The 25923-nt window shown below is 42.1% G+C and overlaps 1 pseudogene; it reads left to right on the plus strand.

Annotated features, from left to right (window-relative positions):
• The first annotated feature begins 4936 nt into the window (after positions 1-4936).
• LOC109915274 lies at positions 4937-23736 on the plus strand (annotated as a pseudogene).
• The last annotated feature ends 2187 nt before the right edge of the window (positions 23737-25923 follow it).

Below are 25923 nucleotides of genomic sequence, written 5' to 3' on the forward strand. Positions count from 1 at the left end.
TTTCAGTGGATTTGCAGACTGTTGTAGGGCAGACCAGACAAGGATGGCAGATTTCCTTCACTGAAGAATATTAATGATTCAGGTACTAATTTATGACAATCGATTCCAGATTGTTTTTAAAATTGAATTTGAATTTAACCATCTGCCATAATGGGATTCCAACCCATATCCCCAGAACATGAGATTGGGATTTTGGATTATCCAACAACGTTCCAATAGCACTAGCCTCTCCCAAAGCACCTGGAAAATAGAAGCTCAACAGACTGTCAATAACTCCAAGATTTCACATGCCTTACTATGATTACAGGCATCTCTTACTGATCTGCCTTGAGGAAGAGCTGTATCAGGGAAAGAATAATTGGAACACAGAATCATCAGTTCAATCGTCAATTTTTTTTTCATTCATTTGTGGGATGTGGGCATCGCTGGCTGGCCAGCATTTCTTGTCCATTCCTAGTTGCCCTTGAGAAGGTGGTGGTGAGCTGCTTTCTTGAACCACTGCAGTCCTTCTGCTGGGAAGCTTTTCCTCAATTATGTCCCTCAGACCTTCAATTGCTCTCTCTTGCCAGTTTCTCAGACATGTCCCACTGCTTTTGAGATCCAAGTCAACACTAATTTCTGGTTACATACAATTTTGTTAGTTCCCCTCCGCAACCCCAACCACCCCCACCACCCACCCCACCCGCCCCCCCACCCCCCCGCCCCCTTCCCCCCCCAAACCCCGTACTTGAGCTCTCCCCGGACTATTTCAATGAAGTGCAAAAGTGCCTCCAATCCCTTATGGATCAGATCCAATTTATACTGTCATTTTGGTTTGTAATGTCATCAGTTGTGCTTTTGTACTGCTGACACTATAACTGATTCCCCAGCTCGTAAAGTACCGAAATATGAACAAGTGACGCAACTCAGATCACATCTTGTTTCCCCTCCCATTGCTTCACGTTGGCTAAGCAAAATCTCAATTATAAAACTCGTCCTTGATTCCAAACTTCTCCAAGGCCTCACCTCTTTTTATACCTGTGACTGGCTCCAACTGAGATGTCTACACTGCTCCAACTCTGGCCTCTTTTGCAGTGCTCCATTATTGGCATCTGTGCTTTGAGATGCTGAAGTCCTATGCCCTGGAATTTCCTCCATAAACTCTTTAGCTCTCTCTTCCCAAACCCCTGTCCTTGACCTTTATTCCCTCTCCATTATTTCTGAAAATGTTTCTGTGAAGTTCCTTGGGACACTTTTTTGGTGTTAAAGGCTGTATACAAATACAGGATGTTGATATCATATTTTTGTTATTGCATCCAGTATCTAGATCAGATTGAGCAATGTTCAGATTTGGGTTACAGTGTTAAGATCTCCCAGTGTCCTAGATATCCTATTGACTATTTCAGGAGATTTCAATACATTGGTATAATTTTGCAGCAATCAATCTTTCATCTATCTATTGTTAGATGGTGGAAGTGTTGACTTTATTATAGAATATAACAGTTCCCCATATCTGCCATGTAGATGCATTTGCTATCAAACTGCTAGATGGGTAAGGAGTTTCTGAAATCAAGTCCCCAGAATCGGATTGAACTCCATAGGTAAGGATGGTCTTTATCTATAATCATGTATGAGGAGTATGTCATCAATAATGTTACTTTGGTAAAATGCTGCTTTATGTAATAATAGCAGAAGATTTGCTATTAACATTGTGTTTACAATTTAAAGTCCTCTGTAATATTAATGTACCAATCTCGTAGCAACTTCAGGCAAGGTTCGATATGGAATTAAATGATTCCTTGCTGTCTCACTCTTCCTTTCATTTCATCAAGTGATCTGAATTTCCTGTGAGTGTAAAATAAATTTGGCTCAAGCAGTGAGTTCATTTTAAGTCAAAGTGCATTAGTTACAGCAGTCAACATCTCTGACACAAGACTGGGCTCTCGTTGGTCCAGGTTCTAAGACTTGTTTGGACAACATTAAAAACAGAAATTGCTGACTCTTCTTTGTTCCCTTTTCAGTCTTATCCCAATGTTTATTTCCCTCTATATTTCTTCATTACCTGATTTTTTGGGATGTTAACAATGATGGCATTTCTCGTCCATCCCTAACAGCCCTTGAGAAGGTGATGGTGAACAATGTGATTGAACATCATTGATAAGAGCTATAGTGAAGGTGCAGGCTGCAGGTAGCTGGGTGACCACCAGAAGAGGTAAGGGGTGGGGGGAAGGCAGACAGTGCAGGATTCCCCTGTGGCCATTCCTCTCAATAGGAGGTATACTACTTTGGATACTGTTGGGGGGGATGACCTTTCAGGAGCTAGTAGCAGCAGTCAGGTCAGTGGCACTGTGACCGGCTCTGAGGCTCAGAGGGAAAGGGTGCAGTCAGACAGAGTGATACTGGTAGGAGACTCATTTGTGAAGGAAGCGGATGGGAGATTCTGTGGCCGCAGAAGAGACACCAGGATGGTATGTTGCCTCCTGGGTGCCAGGATCAAGGATGTCTCTGAGCAGTTGCAGAACATTCTGAAGGGGTGAGTGTGAACAGCCACAAGTCATTGTGCACATTGGTACAAATGACATAGGTAGACAAAGGGATGGGGTTCTGTGAAATGAGTACAGGGAGTTAGGTAAGAAGTTAAAAAGCAGGACCTCAAGGGTAGCGATTTCCAGATTACTTCCAGTGCCATGCACCAGTAAGGATAGAAACAGAAAGATAGACCAGATGAATGTGTGGCTGAGGAGCTGGTGTAGGGGACAGAGTTTTTAGTTCTTGGATCATTGGGATCTCTTCTGGGGTAGAGGTGACCTGTACAAGAGGGACGGGTTGCACTTGAACCAGAGGGGGTCCAATATCATCATGGGGAGATTTGCTAGTGTTACCTGGGAGGGTCAAAATAGTTTGGCGGGGGGGTGAGACTCTGAATAACAGAGGAGCTATCGAAAATTCAGGGAGAAATAAATTAGGCATCGAGTGCAAGTTTACTGTTCAGGATAGCTAGGGGAAAGTAAATGGAGAGAAAAGACTTCTGGTTTAAGGTGCATTTATTTCAATGTTCGAGGCCTGACTGGAAAGGCAGATGAGCTGAGAGCATGGATTGCTTCTGGAGAATGGGATATTATACCCATAACGGAAACATGGTTGAGAGAAGGGCAGGACTGGCAACTCAGTTTTCCAGGATACAGAAGCTACAGGCGTGACAGAAGTACAAGTAAGTGAGGAGGGGGAGTTGCCCTTTTGATAAGGGAGGACAGTGCTTAGAGAGGATATTCTTAAAGGGTCATCAAATGAGGCCTTATGGTTAGAACTTAGAAACAAGAAGGGGATGGTCACTCTGTTGGAACTGTATTATAGACTCTCAAATAGCCAGTGGGCACTAGAGGAGCAGATGTGTAGAGAGAGTGCAGATACCTGTAGGAATAACAGAGTAGTATTAGTTGTCAATTTTAATTTCCCCTGAATTGACTGGGCGACCCAGAACGTATAAGGCCTGGGCAGGTGGAATTTGTCAAATATGTCCAAGAAAGTTTCCTAAATCAATATGTAGCAGGCCCTACTCGAGAGGGTGCAACACTGGATCTCCTCGTAGGAAACGAGGTCAGGCAAGTGACTGAAGTGTCAGTCAGAGAGCACTTTGGGTCCAGTGACCATAACTCTCTTAGTTTTAACATAGTTATGGAAAAAGATAGGACAGGGCCACAGGTTAAGGTGCTAAACTGGAGCAGGGCCATTAGGCAGGATCTAGCAGAGGTTGATTGGATGAGTCTGTTTGAAGGAAAAGGAATGACTGGCAAATGGGAGGGCTTTAGAAGTGTGATATCAAGAGTCCAGAGACAATATGTCCCTGTTAGGGTGAAGGAAAAAGCTGGCAGGTTTAGGAATCCCTGGCTGATGAGGGATATTGAGACTCTGGTCAAGAAAAAGAAGAATGCATACATTGGGTTTAAGCTATTGGGCTCAAGTGAATCCCTAGATGACTATAAAAAGTGTAGGAGCACACTTAAGAGGGAAATCAGAAGAGCAAAAAGAGGGTATGAGATGGATCTGGCAGATAAGGTTAAAGATAATCCCAAGAGGTTCTATAGCTATATTAAGAGTAAAAGGGTGACGAGGGGCAGAATAGGTCCCCTTAAAGATCAGCATGGCCGTCTTTATGTAGAGCCACAGGAGATGGGAGAAATTTTTAATGAATATTTCTACTCTGTGTTTACTGAAGAGAGAACCATGGATGCTAAGGAAATAAGGGAAACAAATGGGGATGTTTTGGACTGCATATACATTACTAGAGAGGAGGTGTTTGCAGCCTTAAAGTGCATTAAGGTGGATAAATCCCCTAGACCTAATCAAGTCCATCCTCAGACATTGTGGGAGGCCAGGGAAGGAGTTGCAGAGAATTTTGCTTCATTTTTAGCCACTAGTGAAGTTCCAGAACACTGGAGGGTGGCTAATGTTGTTCCATTGTTTAAGAAAGGTAGCAAAGACAAGCCAGGGAACTACAGGCCAATGAGCCTGACATCAGTGGTAGGAAAGTTATTGGAGAGGACACTGACGGACAGGATAAACCAACATTTGGATAGTCAAGATCTGATTAAAGGATAGTCAATGTGGATATGTGGGTAGGAAGTCATGTTTTAAAAATCTTTTAGAGTTTTCAAAGAGGTAACCAAGAGGATAGATGAGGGTAGTGGATGTTATATATATGGACTTTAGTAAGGCCTTTGACAAGGTCCCACACAGCAGGCTAGTATGAACGTTAGGTCACATGGGATCGAGGAAGAGCTAGCTAATTGGATTCAAAATTGGCTCAATGGTGGGAAGCAGAGGGTGATGGTTGAAGGTAATTACTCGGACTGGAGGCCTGTGACTAGTGGTGTGCCACAGGGGTCGGTGCTGGGACCTTTGTTATTTGTTATTTATATAAATGATCTGGATGTGAATGTACAAGGTAATGATTAGTAAGTTTGTGGATGATACAAAATTAGGCAGTTTCATTGATAGCAAGGAAGGTTATCAAAAATTACAGCTGGATCTTGATCAGATGGGGAGATAAGCTGAGGACTGGCAAATGCAATTCAATATAAATAAGTGTAAGGTGTTGCATGGTAAATGGTAAGGTCCTGAGGACTGTTGTGGAACAGAGGGATCTAGGAGTACAAGTACATAGTTTGTTGAAAGCGGCGTTGAAAGCAGGTAGGTTGGTGAAGAAGGCATTTAGCATGCTGGCCTTCGTTGGTTGAGGCATTGAGTATAGGAGTTGAGACATTATGTTACAGCTGTACAAGTCATTGGTGAGGCCACACTTGGAGTATTGTGTAGAGTTTTTGTCACCCTGTTATAGGAAAGACATAGCTAAACTGGAAAGTGTGCAAAGAAGATTTACGAGGATGTTGCCAGGAGTACTAGGCCTGAGTTATAGGGAGAGATTGGCCAGGATAGGACTTTATTCCTTAGAAAGTAGGAGAATGAGGGGTGATCTTATTGAGGTGTGTAAAATCATGAGGGACATAGATAGGATGAATGCATGTAGTCTTTTTCCTAGGGATTGGGAATTAAAAACTAGAGGGCATAGGTTTAAGGTGAGAGGGGATAGATTTAAAAAGGACCTGAGCGGCAACTTCTTCACACAGAGTGGTGCATATATGGAATGGGCTGCCGGAGAAACTGATTGAGGCAGGTACAATAGCAACATTTACAACACATTTGGATAGGTACATGGATGGGAAGGGTTCAGAGGAATATGGACGAAATGTGGGCAATTGGAACTGGCTGAGTGGGCACTATGGTCAGCATGGACCAGTTTGGGCTAAAGGAAAGGATGTCGAAGGTTTTGATCCACCAACAATAAAGGAGCAATGTTATAACTTCAGGTCAGGATGGTGAGTGGCTTGAAGAGGGCTCTTCCAGTAGTGGTCTTCCCATACATTTGCTGCCCTTGTCCTTCAAGATAGGCATTGTGTGTTTGGAAGGTATCGTTGAAGGAGCCTTTCTGTTTTGCTACATGCTCCACCTCTGAGCATTGCCAATGCAGGGAGAGACTGTTTAAGGTGGAAGATGAGGTGTCAATCAAGCAGGTTGTTTTCTCTTGGATGGTGTCAAATTTCTTAAGTGTTGTTCGAGCTGCATTCACTCAGACAAGTGTGTTCTGTCTCGAATTGTGCATTAGATGATGGACAGGCATTGAGGTGAGTTACTGCAGTAATCCCAGTTTGACTTCGAGGTCTGGTGTTATCCATCAGCAATTTTCTACAATAAGGCAGGAACTGACTTCATCTATCCTAATACGTAGAGATAATGAATTAATGCAAAGTTCAAAATGCCCGCAGAGGTAATGTACTTTCTCCTCTCTTACCTTGATGACAACGATCCCAGAATTACAGGCCCTCACGGAAAAGCTGTTGTGAAGAAATGAAGACCATCTTCCTTCTACTCCTTGTCATTGCCAACACTGAGCAATCCCCTACTTATCACAAAGATAAGTGGTGACTTTATCATGTTTTGTCCTTTGTTTTGGGCGGGACAGTACTGATCAGCTTGGATCCTGGTCTGTACCATTTCATCCTTTCTTGGGGTTCCCTCATTCCCAAGAGTCTGGTGTAGACACCAAACCCAGGATTTATATCCCTTCCCCAGAAATTCCTGGAGCTACATGCCTTTGTTGTTTGATGAAGCGGGTATTGACTGTCCACAGATGATCACATCAGGAGTGTAATCAATTCAGCAACGTGTCAGAGGACAAGCAATGCTTCTGAGCAGCAACCCAACATAAATCTCTCCCTTTATTCCCTCTTCCTTGTCCTTCTGTGGCTTTGGTTTTCTCTGTTTTTTTTTGTCTCATTCTTTCTATGATTTCATCATTTTAGCTGCTTCTCCCTACTCATGTTCTCACTCTAATCTTCTAAATCGATCTCTGGCTCTGTTCTCTTATTTATTTGGTTTTCATTCTGCCCCACTGCATTTTACTTTTGTCACTCTATTTCCTTTCTACTTCCTGCATCTCTGCCATCTCTTTGTCTCAGTTGGTAATCCCCTCTTTTCCTCTGTTTTCCTTTTCATTTCTGGATCCTCCTCGCTGTCCATCTCTTTGTAACTATCCCCGATTTTCTAAGGCTCTTCGTCTTTGTATCATTCTTGTTTACTGCTGTGTCTTCAACCTCATTTCTGTCCCTTTCTGCAACCCTCTCTGTCTTCACTCTTGTCCCTTTCTCTGTACCTCTACCTCCATGTTGCTATGTTTCTGTCTTTTCTGCTTCTTTCATCGGCAGTGATACAGAGTGTATCTTTTCTGTGATTAAGATGAAATTGGCATTGGAAACCATGACATTGCAATTCTCAACGTCTTGGGTGACTTTGAAGTCAACAACAATGGCCACCCGGATAAACCCGATAACCACCACAATTTAACCAGGAGCTGCCGGGAACTCAAAGAGAAATACCATGTGACCAAAGGTAAATGTTTTCAGCAGAAAATACAATTGCCTCATTAAGCTAAGATATCATCAGTGTGGCTACAGTTCCGTTCAGTGCCTTAGAGACAAATGAAAAATAACCAGTCTTCCTTGCTTGATTACTCACCAGTAAAACCACCAAGTAATGGGGATAGAACCTATTCTGCCATTAATTTCAGCCAGTGTTTGTAACTCTCACTGACTACTGGAAAAGGGAAAATAAACTTATATTTATGCAGCACATTTCACACCTTCAAGATGTCCCAAAGGGTTTTGTATTTGGTGGAAAGTTTTTGAAGAGCATTCACTGTTGTTACATGGACAAGTACAGCAGCAAAGGTGCGTACAAAGTCCCATCAAACAGAACGTGAGATGAATGACCAGTAAGTCAGTTTCCGTTCTGGATTGGTGGGTGAATGTTGGCCGGGATGCCAGTGAACTCTGCCCTGGTTCAAATAACATTTTGCATCATTCAATGCAAAACAGAGAGGGGGAGTAAAGATTTGTTGCATGACAAGAAGATGTGAAGTAGTGCTACATGGAAGTCAGTTCTTGAGACCACTACCATTCACAACTGGACTTTGGAAATAGGAACACAATTCCTAAATATGCAGATGAGAACAAACTGCATGCACAATGGAATCAGCAATAGAGAGGAGGAGTGCTACAAAATAACAGGAGGCCATTAATAAACCTGCAGAGTACTCAATTTGATTTGTTTTATTGTTGTCACATGTACATAAGTACAGTGAAAAAGTTTTGTTTTGTGAGGAGTACAGGCAGATCATGAGCAAGCAAGGACATAAAGAACATATGGTACTTAGACAGAGTGAGCCATGCAAGGTTACGGCTGCACAGGAGGTGCACAAAGCAAGATCAACATTCGATTTGAAATTAGAGAGGTTCATTCAGCAGTCTAATAACAGCAGGGAAGAAGCTGTTCTTGAACTTGTCGGTGTGTGTTCAATCTTCTGTATCTTTTGCCCTACAGAAGAATAGCAAGGATGAAGCTCATTGAGGTGGGATAGAAAATCTTTCTTTTGAAACCTGAAGATGGAACAACTTTGGCAAATGAGCTTTAATATAGAGAAATGTGAAGAGTTGTGCTTTGGTAGGAAATATACAAACATTATTTACGCTTTAGAGAAGGTTGGAAAGTAAATGGATCCAGAGATCAAAACTAGGCATTTTGTGGATTTTTTAATTTGCTTGTGGGATGTGAGCATTGCTGACTGAGCGGCATTTCTTGCCCATCCCTAGTTGCCCCTTGAGAAGGTGGTGGTGAGCTGCCTTCTTGAATCGCTGCAGTTCATGTACTGTCAGTAGACCCACAATGCCATTGGGGAGGGAGTTCCAGGATTTTGAGCCAGCATTGCTGAAGGGACAGCGATATATTTCCAAGTCAGGATGGTTAGTGGCTTGGAGGGGAACTTGCAGGTGGTGGTATTCCCATGTATCTGCTGCCTTTGTCCTTCTAGATGGAAATGGATGTGGTTTTGGAAGGTGCTGTCTGAAGAACTTTGGTGAATTTCTGCAGTGGATCTTGTAGATACTGTAGTACTGAGTGTCAGTGATGGAGGGAGTGGATGTTTGTGGATGTGGTGCAGGCTGCTTTGTCCTGGATGGTGTCAAGCATCTTGAGTATTGTTGGAGCTGCACTCATCCAGGCAAATGTGGAGTACTCCATCATACTCGTGACTTGTAGATGATAACAGGCTTTGGAGAATAGGAGATGAGTTACACGCCACAGTATTCCATGCCTCTGACCTGTTGCTATGGCCACTGCACTCATCTAGTGAGTCCCCAGTTAAGCTTCTGGTCAATTATAACCCCCATGATGTCAACAGTGGGGTTTCAGCGACGGTAACCCCATTGAATATGAAAGGGCTGTGGTTGAATTGTCTCTTATCAGAGATGGTCATTGCCTGGCATTTGTGTGGCATGAATGCTACTTGTCAGCTCACGCCTGGAAATCATCCAGATCTTAATGGAATAAAAGAGATATGTGAGAATCTTCTATAGAGCTGCCATGATGAAGAAGAGCTAATGTTTGGACTTCCCCTCAACATTGGGAAACTTGAGTGCAAAAGCTGGGTCAGCGAAATATGGGGTGTGCAATTTTTCTGAGCTTTCCTTCAGAAAAATTGTGCCCACCACCAGCTCTTTGCCAATGCTACAAAGTCAGAAATATACCTCAAGCTGACTTGATTGTGGGTGAATATTGGAATCTTCAATGAAGAAGCACAAAGTAGATGCTCTTGACTCCTCTGGCCAGTTGCAGAAGCCATCGTTGGGAAACAGAAATTCTGCAAGTACAGGAAGGCACAAAGAAAATGAAGTCATTTTCCCTTGTTATTTCGCTGAGATTTATTAATTCAGCTGGGTAGAAAGTTTCAAGAAAAAAAAAATCAAGCAAGAACAATCACACGCCTACATATAATTGTTTCTTACACGTACATTATTTGTGAAGTGATTGGAGACATTCTAGTCCTTTATTATGAGACAGTCTCTTTTTTTAAGCCACTATTTTAGAAGCAATTGACAATGTCAACTACATTCAGTCCTGGTTTTCCTTTCAGTTATTCAACACTTAGTTTATTTCATAGGGAAATTGCTTCCAATATGTCCTTCCAGTTGTGATGGTAGTTCCAACATTTAACATACAGAGCCATTGCTACTTTCAAATGCTCTTATTTGAATGATTTGCTTAACATTATTCTCTTCATACAGATGATGTCCATCTCTTCATAACCAGTAATGGTGAAGTCTACCGGGCCTTCTGTGACATGACTACCAATGAAAGGGTTTGGACCCTCATTGCAAACATCTATGAGAACATAATACTTGGGAAATGCACCACTGGGGATCGCTGTCCAGCCAGCAAGGGAGTAATGCTAGTTCTCCAGCAGGAGATAGGTCATGGTCCAACTATGCTACATTTGGTTCACCAGAAGGAGCAACGAGTGATGACCTGAAGGTGATGAGTTTTTGTGAAATCTCTTTGTTTAGAACAATGTTTGTCACGACTGGTGTGAATGGGACAGCTGACTAAAGCTGAAGCAACAAAAGCAAATGTGGAAAGACCAAGAGATCCAATGGAAGGAGTTAAGGATGGCTTGTACTTGAAGCCAAAAGGTATCGTTTGAACTGCCAATCAATTTTGCTGCCCTATGAATGAAGAGATTGTGGTATTTTTCATTTGAATGGTTGATTTGGTTAGTCGTCTGCCTCCAAGGAAGAGAAAATGTGTTTCTATGGCTCTGTGAGATGACATTGGTGGGGAATATTGTCCACAGGCCACTCTGACTGTTATATGATGTCACAGCAATAGAGGTTTTTTATTCTGTAATACTGGTCTAGAACTTAACTGAACAAGAATGAGGCTCCCACATTAATGAATGAGGATGTGCTCAGGGGTTTTGTGATGCTTGTGAACGCTGCTCACTGTCGCTGTGATGATCTGTGTTCATTTCCAATCAGAACCCAGATTACTATGGCATTAAGGCCTCAGACATATCGATTTGGCACGTGCCCAATGACACACCGTGAAGCAGCTGGAAAGATGCAGCAATCCTCCGCTATCACACCGAAACCAACTTCCTACAACAGTATGGAGGAAACTTGTATCAGCTGTTCCAACTGAGTATCTCAGCAGTGCATGCACTTGTGCATTGTAATTAAATATTGTTTATTTCACTCTGCAAAAGTATTTGATGTACTTAAGCATTGTACCTTGGAAAGCTTTAGGATTACAGCTGAATATGGATTTAACTGGACACTCTAAACAATTTAATAAGCATGTCTTCTCCTATTTCTCCTTCAGCTTCTGTTCACAGTAACGTGATGTAAAATCATTGAAATTTGACTTGAAAATAAACCAATTAATTTAAATTATCTGCATTTACAGTCAGTTTTACAGTAAACTGAAAATTCTGCTCTTAAAATTAATGCCCAAGGACATTAATATATCAAAAATACTTAATTTACTAAAATACTGATTCTTAATTTTGAACAGTGCCCAATAATGTGCATAATTGATGGAATATCACAATGTTGACTCGGGGGGGCAGTGGTGATGACAGGGCTGGTTTTGTGTTTTTGTTTAATAGACAAGTCTGCAAATATCAGTCAAGCAATGTTTAATACAGACTATCTCCGCCTCTCAAACACACTGCGAAGAGAGAGTAGATAGTGACCATTATGTTCCTCTGACCCTCTCAGGAGTACACTCCAGGAGTTATGTCCAGACACTGCCCCTATCCCCCTATCTCATAAGTCAGCACTGTCAAGTCTCAGGTTAACGTGGAATAATGGTGAATTTAATTTAAAAAAAAACTTGCATGTCGATGGCACTTTTCATAACATCTGGATGTCTCAGAATGTTTTACTACCAATTGCTTTATTTAGTCAGTGGGGAAAAATAGGGAGCAATGTTAACTGACATTTCTCTGAATTAACTGTAATGTGCAGGGGCTTAAATAAATGACTGTCTTCTAGTGCTAATGGGCATTGTCTACAACAGTAATGAGCTGAAGCCCAGCACAATGTTTAAAAAGAACACATAGAAGGGAAATTAGCAAATTTAAAAGGGAAGATACTGGCACGGTGGCTCAGTGGTTAGCACTGCTGCCTCACAGCATCAGGAACCCGGGTTTGATTCCACCCTCGGGTGACTGTGTGGAGTTTGCACATTCTTCCTGTGTCTGCGTGGGTTTCCTCTGGGTACTCTGGTTTCCTCGCACACTCTGAAGATGTGCAGGCTAGGTGGAGGTTCATAGTTCCTTCAAAGTGAAGTTGCAGGTAAACAAGGTAGTGAAGAAGGCATTTGGTATGCTTGCCCTTATTGTGCATTGAGTGTAGGAGTTGGGAGGTCATGTTGCAGCTGTACAGGAGATTGGTATGCCACTTTTGGAATACTGCATTCAATTACGGTCTCGTTGCTATAGGAAAGGTGTTGTTAAACTTGAAAGGGTTCAGAAAAGATTTACAAGGGTGTTTGAGCTACAGGGAAAGGCTGAATGGCTGGGGCTATTTTCCCTGGAGTGTTGGAGTCTGACGAGTGACCATATAGAGGTTTATAAAATCATGCAGGCATGGATAGGGTGAATAGTCAAGGTCTTTTCCCAGGGTAGGGAAGTCCCAAACTAGAGGGCATAGGTTTAAGGTGAGAGGAGAAAGATTTAAAAGGACAACATTTTCATGCAGAGTGAGGTGCAGTATGGAATAAGCTGCCAGAGGAAGTGGTCAAGGCCTTTTAAATGTACAATTACAACATTTAAAAGGCATCTAGATGGGTATGTGACTAAGAAGGGTTTAGAGGGACACAGGCCAAATACTGGCAAATGGGACTAGATTAAATTAGGATATCTAGTTTGTGCGGACGTGTTGGACCGAAGGGTCTGCTTCCGTGCTGTACATCTCTATGACTCTAACTATGGGAGAAATGACAAAGGAAGAGGAAGGGTCATAGCAGAGGAAGACATCAAGTAGAATATCTTTCAACCTGAGAACAATGTGCTCAATTTCAGCAATACTCTGTCAAATACAACAAAGGGAAATGTCCAGATGATAACAGACCATTAAGTCGTATCACTTATGACTTCAGCAATGATGAGAAGATAAAACAGTTGTACGGGCCTTTCAGTCAACGTAAGTGCCAAATTCTTTATTTACTTTATATCAGCAACAATGGGCATCACCTTCAATTGGTTACCTAAAGCTTGGTGCAACATTGGAAAATAGCAGAGAGCTTGGATTTTGGAGCCTGTTGTGTCCAAATCAAGAATCAACTGCAAAGTCCATGTGAAAGTTACAGATGTTCAGGTTGTAGAGTAGTCCTAATCTCATTGAATGGCTAAACAGGCCAAAGCGTCTTTCCTGTTCCTATGTTCATTCTTCAAAACTTTTTTTTTAAAGTTTAAAAATATACTTTATTCATAAAAAATCTCTTTGTATGTATCCATTGTCACAAATGCAGTTCAGTTCTGTATATTTGCATGTCAAGTAAACAAAAAAAAAATTGGACTTTGACTCTATCCCCAAAACCCCAGACATCTCTTATATATACAGTACTAGTATCTACATATGTTTGAGACACTGGGAGGGTCCAATAACTGAATCGACCCCCATTTACCTTCAGCAGGAAGACCTCAGACAGTGGTCTCTCCCCACTGTGCCTAGGCTGCAGCTGACCCAAACTTTACTGCTTTCCAAGTCCATTCTCAGAATGTTTTTTATTTCAAAAATGTATTTTATTTATAAAAAAATCTCATTCTTCAAATCATTACGTTATTATGTAAGGATGAACGGTGATTAGCTAGCCTTCCGTCAGGGCCACTCAGCTCTAGACCTCATTATTAACCTCAGTTCAGAAGAGATGAGGCGGGATTTTGCGCAGGGGGAGGCGAGAGTGCTCCACCTAGACTGCATAGGAGCAAAGCAGAAACAGCAAATTCTGAAATGACCCAGCTCCTTCAACTCAAAATTCTGAAAGTCCTCAGCAGGCCTGGCAACTGCAGCAACCATCAGGTAATGTCTTTCTCCTTTTCAACTGTGACTGTTTAAATGGTGACATTCAAAGACACTGATGCATTTCTTTTATACATAAATAATCGTGCGATTTGCTATGTATTTGCAGGCGAAATTGAACCAGGATATGCGCAATTCAGGGTATTCAACAATGAGAAAGCAGCACTGGCGATGTGTTCTGGAGTACAATGGATGCAATTCAGAACACGTGAGTACGGGGGACTGCAGGAAAGAGGGATGTTAGAGCAGTGGGTAGACAGTATGAGTGAGCAAGTGGAATCACAGAACTATCACGGTGCAGAGGAGCCATTTGGCCCATCATACTGATTGTACCAGCTAGAAAATAGCAAATAAGGAACAAAAGCAAAATATTGCGAGTGTGGGAAATCAGAAATTTTTTTTTAAAGAAGTGCCGGAAAAATCTCAGCAGGTCTGGAAGCATCTGTGGAGAAAAAAAAAAGAAAAAAATTTCGGGTCCGAAATGATTCTTTTTCAGAGCAGAAAATAAGCAGCATCCACTGACAGCCTTTCGAGCAAAGATCACAATACAGGGATTAAAAGGCACCCCTGATAATATTACCCCACTCAAACCTAAAACGGTGCCCAAATTAGATTAACTAAGAGCTTAAGACAAAAGAAGCAAAGTGAGCCATTCAGCACATCAAGTCTGCTCTGCAACTTAATGAGATCATGGCTGATATGATAATCCTCAACTCAATTTACCTGCCTTTTCTCCTTGATTCCCTTATGAATTACAAGTCTACCTTAGTCTTGAATATACTTAATGACCCAGCATCTGCAGCCCTCAGTGGTAAAGCATTCTTTACCCTCTGAGAGAAGTTAATCCTTCTCATCTCTGTATGAAATTGGTGACCCCATAATTCTGAAATTGATCCCTCTGGTCCTAGACTCTCCCACAACGGGAAAGGCCATCTATTTGGTCAAGTTCTCTTAAAATCTTGTGTCTTTCAATAAGGTTGACTCTCATTCTCCTATATTTCAATGAGTAAAGGCCCAATCTACTCAACCTCTCCTCATAAACCAGTCCCTCCAGACCCAAGATCAGCCTTGTGAACTTTTTCTGGATTGCCTCCAATGTCAATATATCTTTCCTTAGATAAGGGGCCTAAAACTGTTCACCGTAGCCCAAATGTGGTCTAAATAGTGCGTTATATTGTTTTAGCAAAACCTTTTGACTTTATATTCCATTCCCTTTGAAGTAAAAGTGAACATTACATTTGCCTTCCCTCTTATCTGCTGAATTTGGATGCAAGCTTTTTGTGATTTATGTTTGAGGGCTTCCAAATTCCTCCGTTCTGTAGCTATCTGCAATCTTTCCCCATTTAAATAATGTTCAGCTCTGTGCATAACCTCACATTTCCCCACGTTATAGCTCCTCTTGTTTGGGGATGTTTTATCAGCAGCTTTCTGAAGCAGTGCAGTTCAGCTTGTGTGCCAGTCGTTCATTTCCTGGTGTTTTTGCCCATCAGAATACTGATGAATGTGACTTTTGAAATATTTCAAATTATTTATGTCCAGGTGTGTATCGTAGGTGGAGGTGCCAAGGCAGTGTGAAGATTTCACAGCCTTTGACCGGGATGGGTTTGGCACACATCAGTCATGGAATGCATCGAAGGAGATCACAGAGGCTGCAGTGTTGATCTTTTAACGTTAATGCAGGCCATGTCCTCACAGGAGTACCTTGGTAGTCCACCGACATTGACTGCAATGTGAGAAAATACCTTTGTTTAAAAAAATTGACTTATTGCATTGTTATACTTCATTCTACATTCAGAAGTTAGCAGAAGTCCAAGAAGGGACTTCTAATATAACACTGAATGCTTGGTGTCTGGGAGATATTATGAATCACTGATTATGCAAGGGATTTCTGACAATTGCTGTAGTGACTTCCATCAGATTCCTGACAGGATTTCAATAAACTGGAATTGTAAATACTACCTCCGTGTGTTTGTTTCCACAACTTACTGTATCATCCAACTTATTTCACAACTTAGTACAAGAATGATTCTTAGGAATGCTTTCAGGAGATTGAGTTCTGATGAGTGATGAGTTCTGTTCAGTGGCGGTAAATAAAAAAACAGCAGGATCATCCTTTCCCTTATCAATGTTAAAAATCCCACGTGTGTTCATTTTCTTTCAAGCCTCAAAGTAATCCTTCAATGTTTTATGGTGCAACTAATGCTAACACATAACTCAATCGGATTGGCCTAAATCAATTCATCTGAAGGTAATTTTATTCCAGTAAAAGAAGAATTTAACATGATGTAATGCTCTGCATTTCAAACTGCTTGTCCAATGGAAGGCCAAATCTAATCTTTTCATGTTTACCTGTGTTTTAAAACTCTACATTACAGCCTATCTGTGTGATTAAAGGAGTTATGTTGCTAATGTAGTTGTTACTTTAAGACATGTGCATTCAAAAAAGGTGCAAGGCTTGACATATTCCTTTTTGAGCCAAACTATGTTGTTGGTGTCCAGACTTGTTCTTTGTTGTATCTCCCCTGTAGGTATAGAAATAGTTGCTTGCTTGTACACAGTCTCTGACATACACACTGTGAGGTACACTGTCTGTCTCTCACACACACAGCACTCAGTAATGTAAACTCTGTCACACTCACACAGACACACTGGTGTCTCTTGATTTGGGGGTGAATCCATTGAAATGAGCTTAAACCACCTCCACTCCATCTCTCTGTCCATCCTACTTGTGTTTTCTTTTCTTTATTCATTCACGGGATGAGGGCATCTCTGGCTAGTCAGCATTTATTGCCCATCCCTAATTTCCCAGAGGGCAGTTAAGAGTCAACCACATTGCTGTGGGTCTGGAGTCACATGTAGGCCAGACCAGGTAAGAATGGCAGTTTACTTCCCTAAAGGACATTAGTGAACCAGATGGGTTTTTCCAACAATTGACAATGGATTCACGGTCATCATTTTATTTACAGTGATACAATTCCATCCTCTTGTGGCTTCCCCGTGCCACTACACAAGCGGTAGATTTTCTTTGAGAAAACATCAATTCCTGTGAATCTCTCAGTTTCCAAAGTTGATTCATTCTTCAAACCTTCTCTTTGGAGGAACAGAGCAGCTTTGTCTGATCCCTTGTGATGTTGCCCCTGAGATGTGAGCTGAAGGAGATGAACATACCTAGTGCTAGTCTCATCTCCTCCACTTTTGAATTCTTTTGAGAGTAGATTACAAATTGCAGACAGTGCAGTGAAATTCACCTTGTCTCCTTACGAAACGATTCACTCGGGGTTGCCTGGATACAGTTGCAGTGGAAATATTCAATTTAATGTGTATAATATCAGGAATACTGCCAAAGACAAATAACTGTGCATTAGAAAAATACAAATAACTTTAAAGACACATTACAGAATGCACACAAACATGGGCATCTTCCACTCTGAGGGATTTCAGTATAATATTAATCCTGTCTAGGCCAGCCTTGTGTGCGCGCATGTCAGTGTCAGTGTGAGTGTCTGTGTGTATGTGTGTGCATGTGTTTGTGTGTATCGGTGCGTATATGTGACTGTGTGTATGTCTCTGCATATGACTGTATCTCTGTGTGTGTGTGTGTGTGTGTCTGTGATACATTTCCAAATCAGGATAGTGAGTTGTTTGGAGGGGAATTTTCAGGTTGTGTGTTCCCCTATATTGGCTGCCCTTGGTCCTCTAGATAGAAATTGTCATGGGCTTGGAAGGTGCTATCTGTGGTCACCCCTCAAGCATCACTCCCAGTGTTCACTGACGCCCACCCTCACTGCTCACAGTCCCCTCCCCACCCCAAGATAGATCACATCACCCCAGCCCCCTCCCTCTCTTCCTTCTCACCTTCAACAATGATAAGCCTCACTCACCCATTTGCCCAGCTCTCTTGGCCTGCAGTCCCGACACCGCTCAGCCCACTGCACTGCTCTTGTCCCTCAATAACAGAACACCCAACTAGGGTTGGGGATAGTAACAGTCCGCAGCAACCGCAAAAAGCTTCTCATCCCAGGAGCATTGATCTCATTGGGAAATGGATAAGGGTCTGAGTGCAGACTATTTATCAGTAAAGGTTACCTTGTTTTGAAACGGTGCCTCAGGCGAAATGCTGAGGTGTTTGTGAGGGCGCATCATGATCCCGTTGATTCCAAATGTTCCGTAACAGGATACTCACCCTCCAGATGGACACCACCGTTTGTTGGCTATTGCTGTTAAAGCTGTGAGGAGGACCCTCTGAAAAACATCAGGAGCCTGTCTGGGCCAGTTATCCAATGCTTCAGCAACATTTATCTCAGAAACTTCCTGAGGAATTCTCCTAAAACAAAGTAAGTAGAACCACAAAGGGCTGTGAGCTGTGGGTTTGTGGAGCTGGTTCTTGTCCCTTTGTTTATTTGGAATAAAATCAATAGCACAGGCCTTAAATAAGGTAATAAGTTTTGTTTTGTACTTAATTGCTGAAAGTAACTAAGTAAAATGTCATGAGCAAAAATGCAAAGATTCAATGCGAGTGAGGATAACGAGTTCCATATGGGTTTTTATTCTGCAACGGGATCTGGATTCCATGACAGAAAGGTATTAATCTGTAGAATGATCAGGAGACCGTGATAGGAAGGGATTGAGAGTTCATTTCTAAGAGTAAATCAGGTAGAAGTTACAAAAGTAATTTCAAGGTTAAACTAAGGCTCTGTCCCCTAATGCTCACAGTGTTTGAAAGAAAATGGATGAATTGATAATGCAAGTGGGAGGAAATAAGGATGAACTGATTTGATTTGATTTATTTATTGTCAAAAGTATCTTGTTACAAAATACAGTGAAAAGTGTCATATAGTGTGGCCACTGTCTGGTTCCATCTTTAAACGCAGAAAAATAAACCTAAACGATGAAGATAAAGGCAGGAAAATGAAGAAATAATGATAAAGTGTCCAACTTTATAGTCCTTCTTGTTAAGTGCTCCGTCATGGGTCATGGGCCTGGTGGCCTGGCATGAGTCCCTTTCACCGTGCTGCTGCTAGAACGCAAGTTACCACTCTTCGGCGCCATCTTGCCTCTGCCAACACCCTTGCCACTATGAGTCCTCACTGGACCTCGCCAATGCAGACACCACTGACCCTGCCGGGTACTGCATCGGTCCAACATTGACTCTGCCATCACCATGAGTCAGCTTCAGGCTCACTTTGCTGATGCAACTGCTGCTGCTGCTGATGCCTCCATCGGGTCTTGTACTGAGGTCAAACTCATCTGCACGGATCTGCACTGGACGCAGACGCTGCTGGGAATCCAAACTCACCTCCTCAGCAGCAGCCACGACTTCAAACACTCTGTCTGAACAGGCATTGCATCTCAGCAGCTCCAATTATGCAAGTTTCTGATGAGTGCCACTAAGAGTTCAAATCGCGAATCTCCATTCGGTCAAAATTGTATGCTGGATCCAAATCTGTCAGACAGGCATATCTTATTGGCATTGTATCCATTTAGAGTCTGCTGTTACCCTTTGACCCAAAGAAAGCCAGCCTGATAATTCCACCTTTGAGTCAGTCTCAGATTTGCATGTAATTATATCTTGTTGAAGCTTCTTGGGATGTTTGCCTACTTTACAGACATGACGTAAATTCAAGCTGCTTTGTGGGATATTTCTCTGAAAAGACGAGACAGTGAGACATATTGATAACACAGGAGATTCGGTACCAGCTGCAGTAGAAGCGTCGGTGTAGAACTCTCCGAGCCCTGCTGTGTTCATGAGCATCCTTGGAATCTTCATGCCACACCAAAGTCTCTAAGTTCAATTCCAGAGGAGAAAATCTTCTGTCAAAGAGTTCCTACCAATCCTCCACTCCACCCCAAAGATATTGATCCTCATGATGACTACAATCCCATGGCTGTTGTCCATCTGTTAACCCTACGCTCCGGGGCTCATTTTGTGGGTGCGATCCAGAAGACAACATTGGGATTCTGTGACCCGTTCACAATTAATGAAAATAATGTCCTGATGACAGAAGGAACAAGTAACAGGAATAACTAGCAATCACGGAGAACCTTAAACGTAGAAATATATCCTGAAGCCCTTCACTGAGGCATTATCAGAATAAAAGCAGCATTGAACCAACACAGGGCGTTAATACAAGAGTGTCTATAGGTGAAATCAACAAGCCAATTGGTGACTGGATTTCAGGATCCACATGGGTTCCCAACACAGGTTGGAGCTCTTCCTGCAGTTCAGTCCCATGACATTGGGTGCTGTTTACAAATGTCAATTAATTGACATAAACATTAATTCAGGCCTCAAAATCAGTCTCTTTACACAAGTCCAGCAAATTCAGAAATTCTTCATAAATCAATTTAAGCGTTACACATTCGTCAGTGCTAGAACTGTGACAAGATAGCAACTGCCAGATATATTTCTAGCTCAGCACTGATGAATGCACTAAAGAGCTTTACTTAGAATCATTGCAACACATAACAGATGTCTACTCTCACAAGATCGAATTTCTTAGACCCTCCACTCGGTAAACTGCAAACATTTGCAACTTACCAAACGGCGAATAATTGAGCTCCCCGGACCCAGACCCCAGCAATCGCAAGTAAACACTGCTGGCTTGGTGGTGAGTGTGGCAAGAGGAAGTGCCTGGGTCAAGTATGGGAAGTCTCCTTCAGAAGATGTTCATGTTTGAACAAAGGCTATAATGAGGTCAGGAGCTTTGGGACCCTGGAGGAACCCAAACTGGGCATCAGCGAGCAGGTTATTGCTGCTTGGTAGCACTTTTTCCTACTCTTCCCATCACTTTACTGATGATCAAGGGTAGACTAATGGGATGATTATTTTGGCCTGCTTTTTAAATACATGACACGTCTGAGCAATTTTCCCTATTTTTGGGTACATCCTATTTAATAGCTGTACTGGAACAGCTTGGCCAGGGAAAGATCTGCAGCACAAGTCTTCAGTGTTATTGCGGGAATATTGTCAGAGTCCCTAGCCATTTTTTGATATAGTACATGGGAACCAAATAGGCTGAAGACTGGCCACTGTGATGCTGGGCATGACAACAACCCACCAAAATGTCTGCACCTCTTATTGTTTAAATCTCTCCTTTTTGCCCAGTTTTACTGCTCTCTCGATTTCATTCTCTCCCTGATTTGACAGTGATTCTGTTGCATTATTTAGTTTGGGATGTTAGCATTTTATCCAGCTGTAAGTGCCCTCTAGAAGGTGGTCGTTACTCACTGTGGTCTAGCTTAGATTTCCTGTGATATTCACAAGTAAATTTGGACAATGAGGCAGGAACTGACCAGTCCATAACGATACGTAGATTCAATGAGTTAATACCATTTCAAAATGCCCTCTCTTATCTTGTTAATGATTATCCCAGAATTACAGCCCCTCACGGAAATCTGTTGTGAAGAAATGAAGACCATTCTCCTTCTACTCCTTGTCATTGCCAACACTGAGCAATCCCCCACTCGTCACTAAGGTAAATGGTGATTTCATCACAATTTTATCCATTTTGTGAATTTAAACTGGGATATATAAAGTAATGGGCGGGACTGTACAGATCAGCTTGGATCCTGGTCTCTACCTTTTCATCCCTTTCTCAGGGGGTTCCCTCATTCCCCAGAGTCTGGCGTAGATACCAAACCCAGGATTCATATCCGTTCCCCAGAAAGTCCTGGAACTACAGCTCTGTTGTTTGATGAAGAGGATACTGACTGTCCACAGATGATCAGTGCGGTGTTCATATCGGGAGTGTAATCAATTCAGCAATGTGCCAGAGGACAAGCAGTGTGTCTGAGCTGCCACCCAACATAAATCTCTCCCTTTCTTCCCTCTTCGTTTTTGTTCTTCTGCCTCCGTAGCGCTGTAGTTTCATGGTTCAATCTTTCTGAGCGTGCGCATGTGCGATTTTGTCAGCCTGGCTGTTTCTCTCTTCTCAAGTTCTCTTTCTCATTCTAACTTTAACTCTGACTCTGTTTACTCCTTCACCCTTTATGTATCTGTTTTCCCTTTTGCCTCACTGTCTATTTTGTCACTCCATCTCTCTATATGCTTCCTTTCCCTTCTCTATAACCCTGGTATTTCTTTGTTTCTGTTCCATCCTCATTTGTCTTCCCTCTTATTTTCCTTCTCATTTGTGTAGCTTTCTATCCATCTATATCACCATCCCTCAACCCTCGTGTCTCTTTTCATGGCTCCCTCTGTTCCTTTCTCTTTAGCTTTGTTTCATGATACACACATACAAAGTTAGAGCCATACAGTCATTCAGCACAGAAACAGACCCTTTGGTCCAACCAGTCCATGCCGAACATAATCCCAAACTAAACTAATGCCACTTGCCTGCCTCTGGCCCATATCCCTCCAAACCTTTCCTATTCATGTACTTATTCAAATGTTTTTGAAATGTTGTAATTATACATACATCCACCACTTTCACACAAAGTTCATTCTACAGGTGAACCAACCTCTGTGTAAACAAAAAATTGTCCTTCAAGTCTTTTTAAAATCCTTCTCCGTTAGGTTTAAAAATATGCCCCCTCACCTTGAAATCCCCCATTCTAGGGAACATATAACTACTATTAACTCTATCTATATCCATTATTTTATAACCTTCTGTAAGGTTGCCTCTCAACCTCTTACATTCCAGTGAAAAAAGTGCCAGCCCATCCAGCCTTTCTTCACAACTCAAATCTTCCGTACCTAACAACATCCTGGTAAATCTCTTCTGAACCCTTTCCAGTTTAATAATGGACAACCAGAACTTCATCCTTAGCCCTAGGTCCCAAACCCTGTCTTAGCCTTAGCAACAGGCCCAATTCTCAACCAAGTCCCATCTCATCCTTAGCTTGGGCCCAAAATCCTGGCCAATTTCCCCCTCTCCTTTGCAACAGGCCCCAAACCTTGTCCAACTCCCATCTTATCCTCAGCAATAAGCTTCAAAGTCCTGACCAAGTCCCATCTCCTCCTTAGCAACAGGTCAGAAGGGTCTGTAGCTCGTTCTAGGTTATGTCACTAGCCATGTATGTAATACAGGCCTATCACTAAAGCCCAACTTACCCCAAGCAGTGTGTTTGTTGTAATTACTGTACTCTGCCCCAGATTCCTACCTATCTTGCTTACAGTACTTCCTATCGTTGTGTCATCAGCAGATTTGGACAAGTGGCTTTCTATCCCATCAGCTAAGTCATTAATAAACACAAGTGAATAGAGGAGCTTGCAATACAGGTTATTATGGATCGCCACTAATCACATAGAATCCCTACAGTGTGGAAACAGGCCCTTTGGCCCAATAAGTCCACACCAACCCTTGGAGCATCCCACCCAGACCTATCCCCTCACAACCCAGCTAAGCTACACATCCCTGAACACTACAGGCAATTTAGCATGGCCAATCTACCTAACCTGCACATCTTTGGTCTGTGGGAGGAAACCGGAGTACCCAGAGGAAACCCACGCAGACGCAGGGAGAATGTGCAAACTCCACACACAGTTGCCCAAGGGTGGAATTGAACCTGGGTCCCTGGTACTGTGAGGCAGCAGTGCTAACCACCGAGCCCCGTTCATTTTCTGGTGCTTTTGCCCATCGAAATGCTGATGAATATGACTGTTGAAATATTTCAAATTGTTTATGTCTAGGTGTGTATTGGAGGTGGAGGATACTTTCCTGAGGCATCGCCAAGGCAGTGTGGAGATTTCACAGCCTTTGACTGGGATGGGGTTGGCACACATCAGTCATGGAGTGCATCAAAGGAGATCACAGAGGCTGCAGTGTTGATCTTTTATCGCTAATGCAGGCCATGTCCTCATGGGAGTACCTTGTTAATCCACTGACAATTGACTGCAATGTGACAAAGTGCCCTTGTTTAAAAAAAAATTGACTTGATGTAATGGTGTACTTCATTCTAATTCAGAAATTAGCATAAGTCCAAGAAGAGACTACATGTATAACATTGAATGCTTGGTGTGCGGAATATATTATGAATCACTGATCATGCGAGGGGTTTCTGAAAATTATTTTTTCTAAATGCTGTAGTGGCTTCCATCAGATTCCTGACAGGATTTCAACAAACTGGCATTGACTGCAATGTGATAATATTTTGCATTTTAAATATTCTCAAAACTTGCTTATTGTGGTGAATTATTCTGCTTTTAGAAATATGTGTAATCACAAAGAAAGTGCTGCTTATAATGCTTGTGTGACAGAAATATTATTAATCTTTGATCATAGCAATGGCTTCTGACAATCATCATTTCTTTGTGCTGAAGTGGATCCCATTAAATTCTTTCAAGGCTGTCAATCAACTGGAATTGTAACTTTTACCTGCCTGTGTTAATTTCCATAACTTACTGAATAATTCAAGCCTTACTATTTTATGACTTAATGAAAGAAGAACTCTGAAGGTTTTCAGGAGCTTGTCTGCAATGAAAAGTACGAGTAAATTTTAAACTCTGTTCAGGGGTTAAATAATAAGAGGCAGGATGCACCCTGCACAGATTTCATTTTTTTCTTTCAAAATTGAAAAGCTCACGTTTTTTTTCCATTTTCTCTCATGTATCAGGTGTCTGAGGTTTAAGATCTTTCCCTGAATCTTCTCCAACAGTTTAAATGTCTCCAGACCTCCTGAAGTGATGTTGTACTTGGTAACTTACAATCCCCAAATTGTTGGGGATGAAGATTGTAACTCAAATGAAGTTGTGACTTTTTCACATGTAGTCCAGATACATTTTCGGGAGCACTTTTTGTCCGGAACCAACAAAGTGGCAAACTATCATAGATGTTGGAATGCATAATGGGACAGATTTAGTTAATGGTGTAATGGCAAAGGTAGATTTATCTCATTGTGATCATAATATGATCAAATTCAATGTGAGGTTTGAAAGGAAGAAACATTATTTGGTCGTTAAGATTCTAGATTTTTCGAAAGGAAACCTTTGTGGGATGAGACAGGGACTGATGATAACAAACGGTTCAAATTTGATAACTGTGATTGAATAAACCTATAGATGAAAAGTGGGAGCATTTTCAGAACATAATCCAGCTCAGTTCTAATACATATTGCTCAGAGGTGTGGGCGTTACTTATAAAACAACAGCAAAAGGGGTGAAGTGTAAGGCAAAACAAAACACAAAGCCAATCGTACTTTAGGTCCAGGGGGTGGTGAACGAGATGAGGGACAGCAAGATAAACACAAAAGGTGTGAAAACATGCAAAGAGAGATTGCAATAGGAAACTGGGATATCAAAACTAATAAGGAAAGTGAAATTACAGATTAAAGAAAATGAGGACCATTTAAAAACGGAAGTAAATGTAATCGCAAAAATTTGGAAACAACAGACTTTGGAATAACGATTTTGTATCAGTCTTCATACGAGGGATTTTTAAAACATATATACATAAGACATAAAAATGGAAGATTTGACCATTAATCTCTGTCCCAGCAATGCTGTACCCAACGTTTAAGATCGATAGTAAACGTTACAGTCTCCTGCCACTGCATTTGAAGTGGAGCACTTTTAAAAATAAAATGTAACAGCAATGTATTAGGCTGCCTGCTTTCCCTTCAGCTAATTCGGGGAATAAAGGGCTGAGGAAAGGCCACGTGGCCCTCAATCTCTGCCAGAATGTAGGTGCAGGGCTGGATGAACACAGCAGGCCAAGCAGCATCATAGGTGCAGAGAGGCTGACGTTTCGGGCCTAGACCCTTCATCAGAAAAGGGGGAGGGGAAGGGGGTTCTGAAATAAATAGGGAGAGAGTGGGAGGCGGATAGAAGATGGATAGAGGAGAGGATAGATGAAGAGGAAACAAACAGGTCGAAGCGGCGGGGATGGGGCCAGTAAACGTGAGTGTAGGTGGGGAGTTAGGAAGGGGATAGGTCAGTCCAGGGAGGACGGACAGGTCAAGGGGGCGGGATGAGGTTGGTCGTTAGAAGATGGAGGTGCGGCTTGAGGTGGGAGGAGGGGATAGGTGGGAGGAA

This window comes from Rhincodon typus, chromosome 8 (genome assembly GCF_021869965.1).
Source record: "Rhincodon typus isolate 14 chromosome 8, sRhiTyp1.1, whole genome shotgun sequence".
In the NCBI taxonomy this organism is placed as follows: Eukaryota; Metazoa; Chordata; class Chondrichthyes; order Orectolobiformes; family Rhincodontidae; genus Rhincodon; species Rhincodon typus.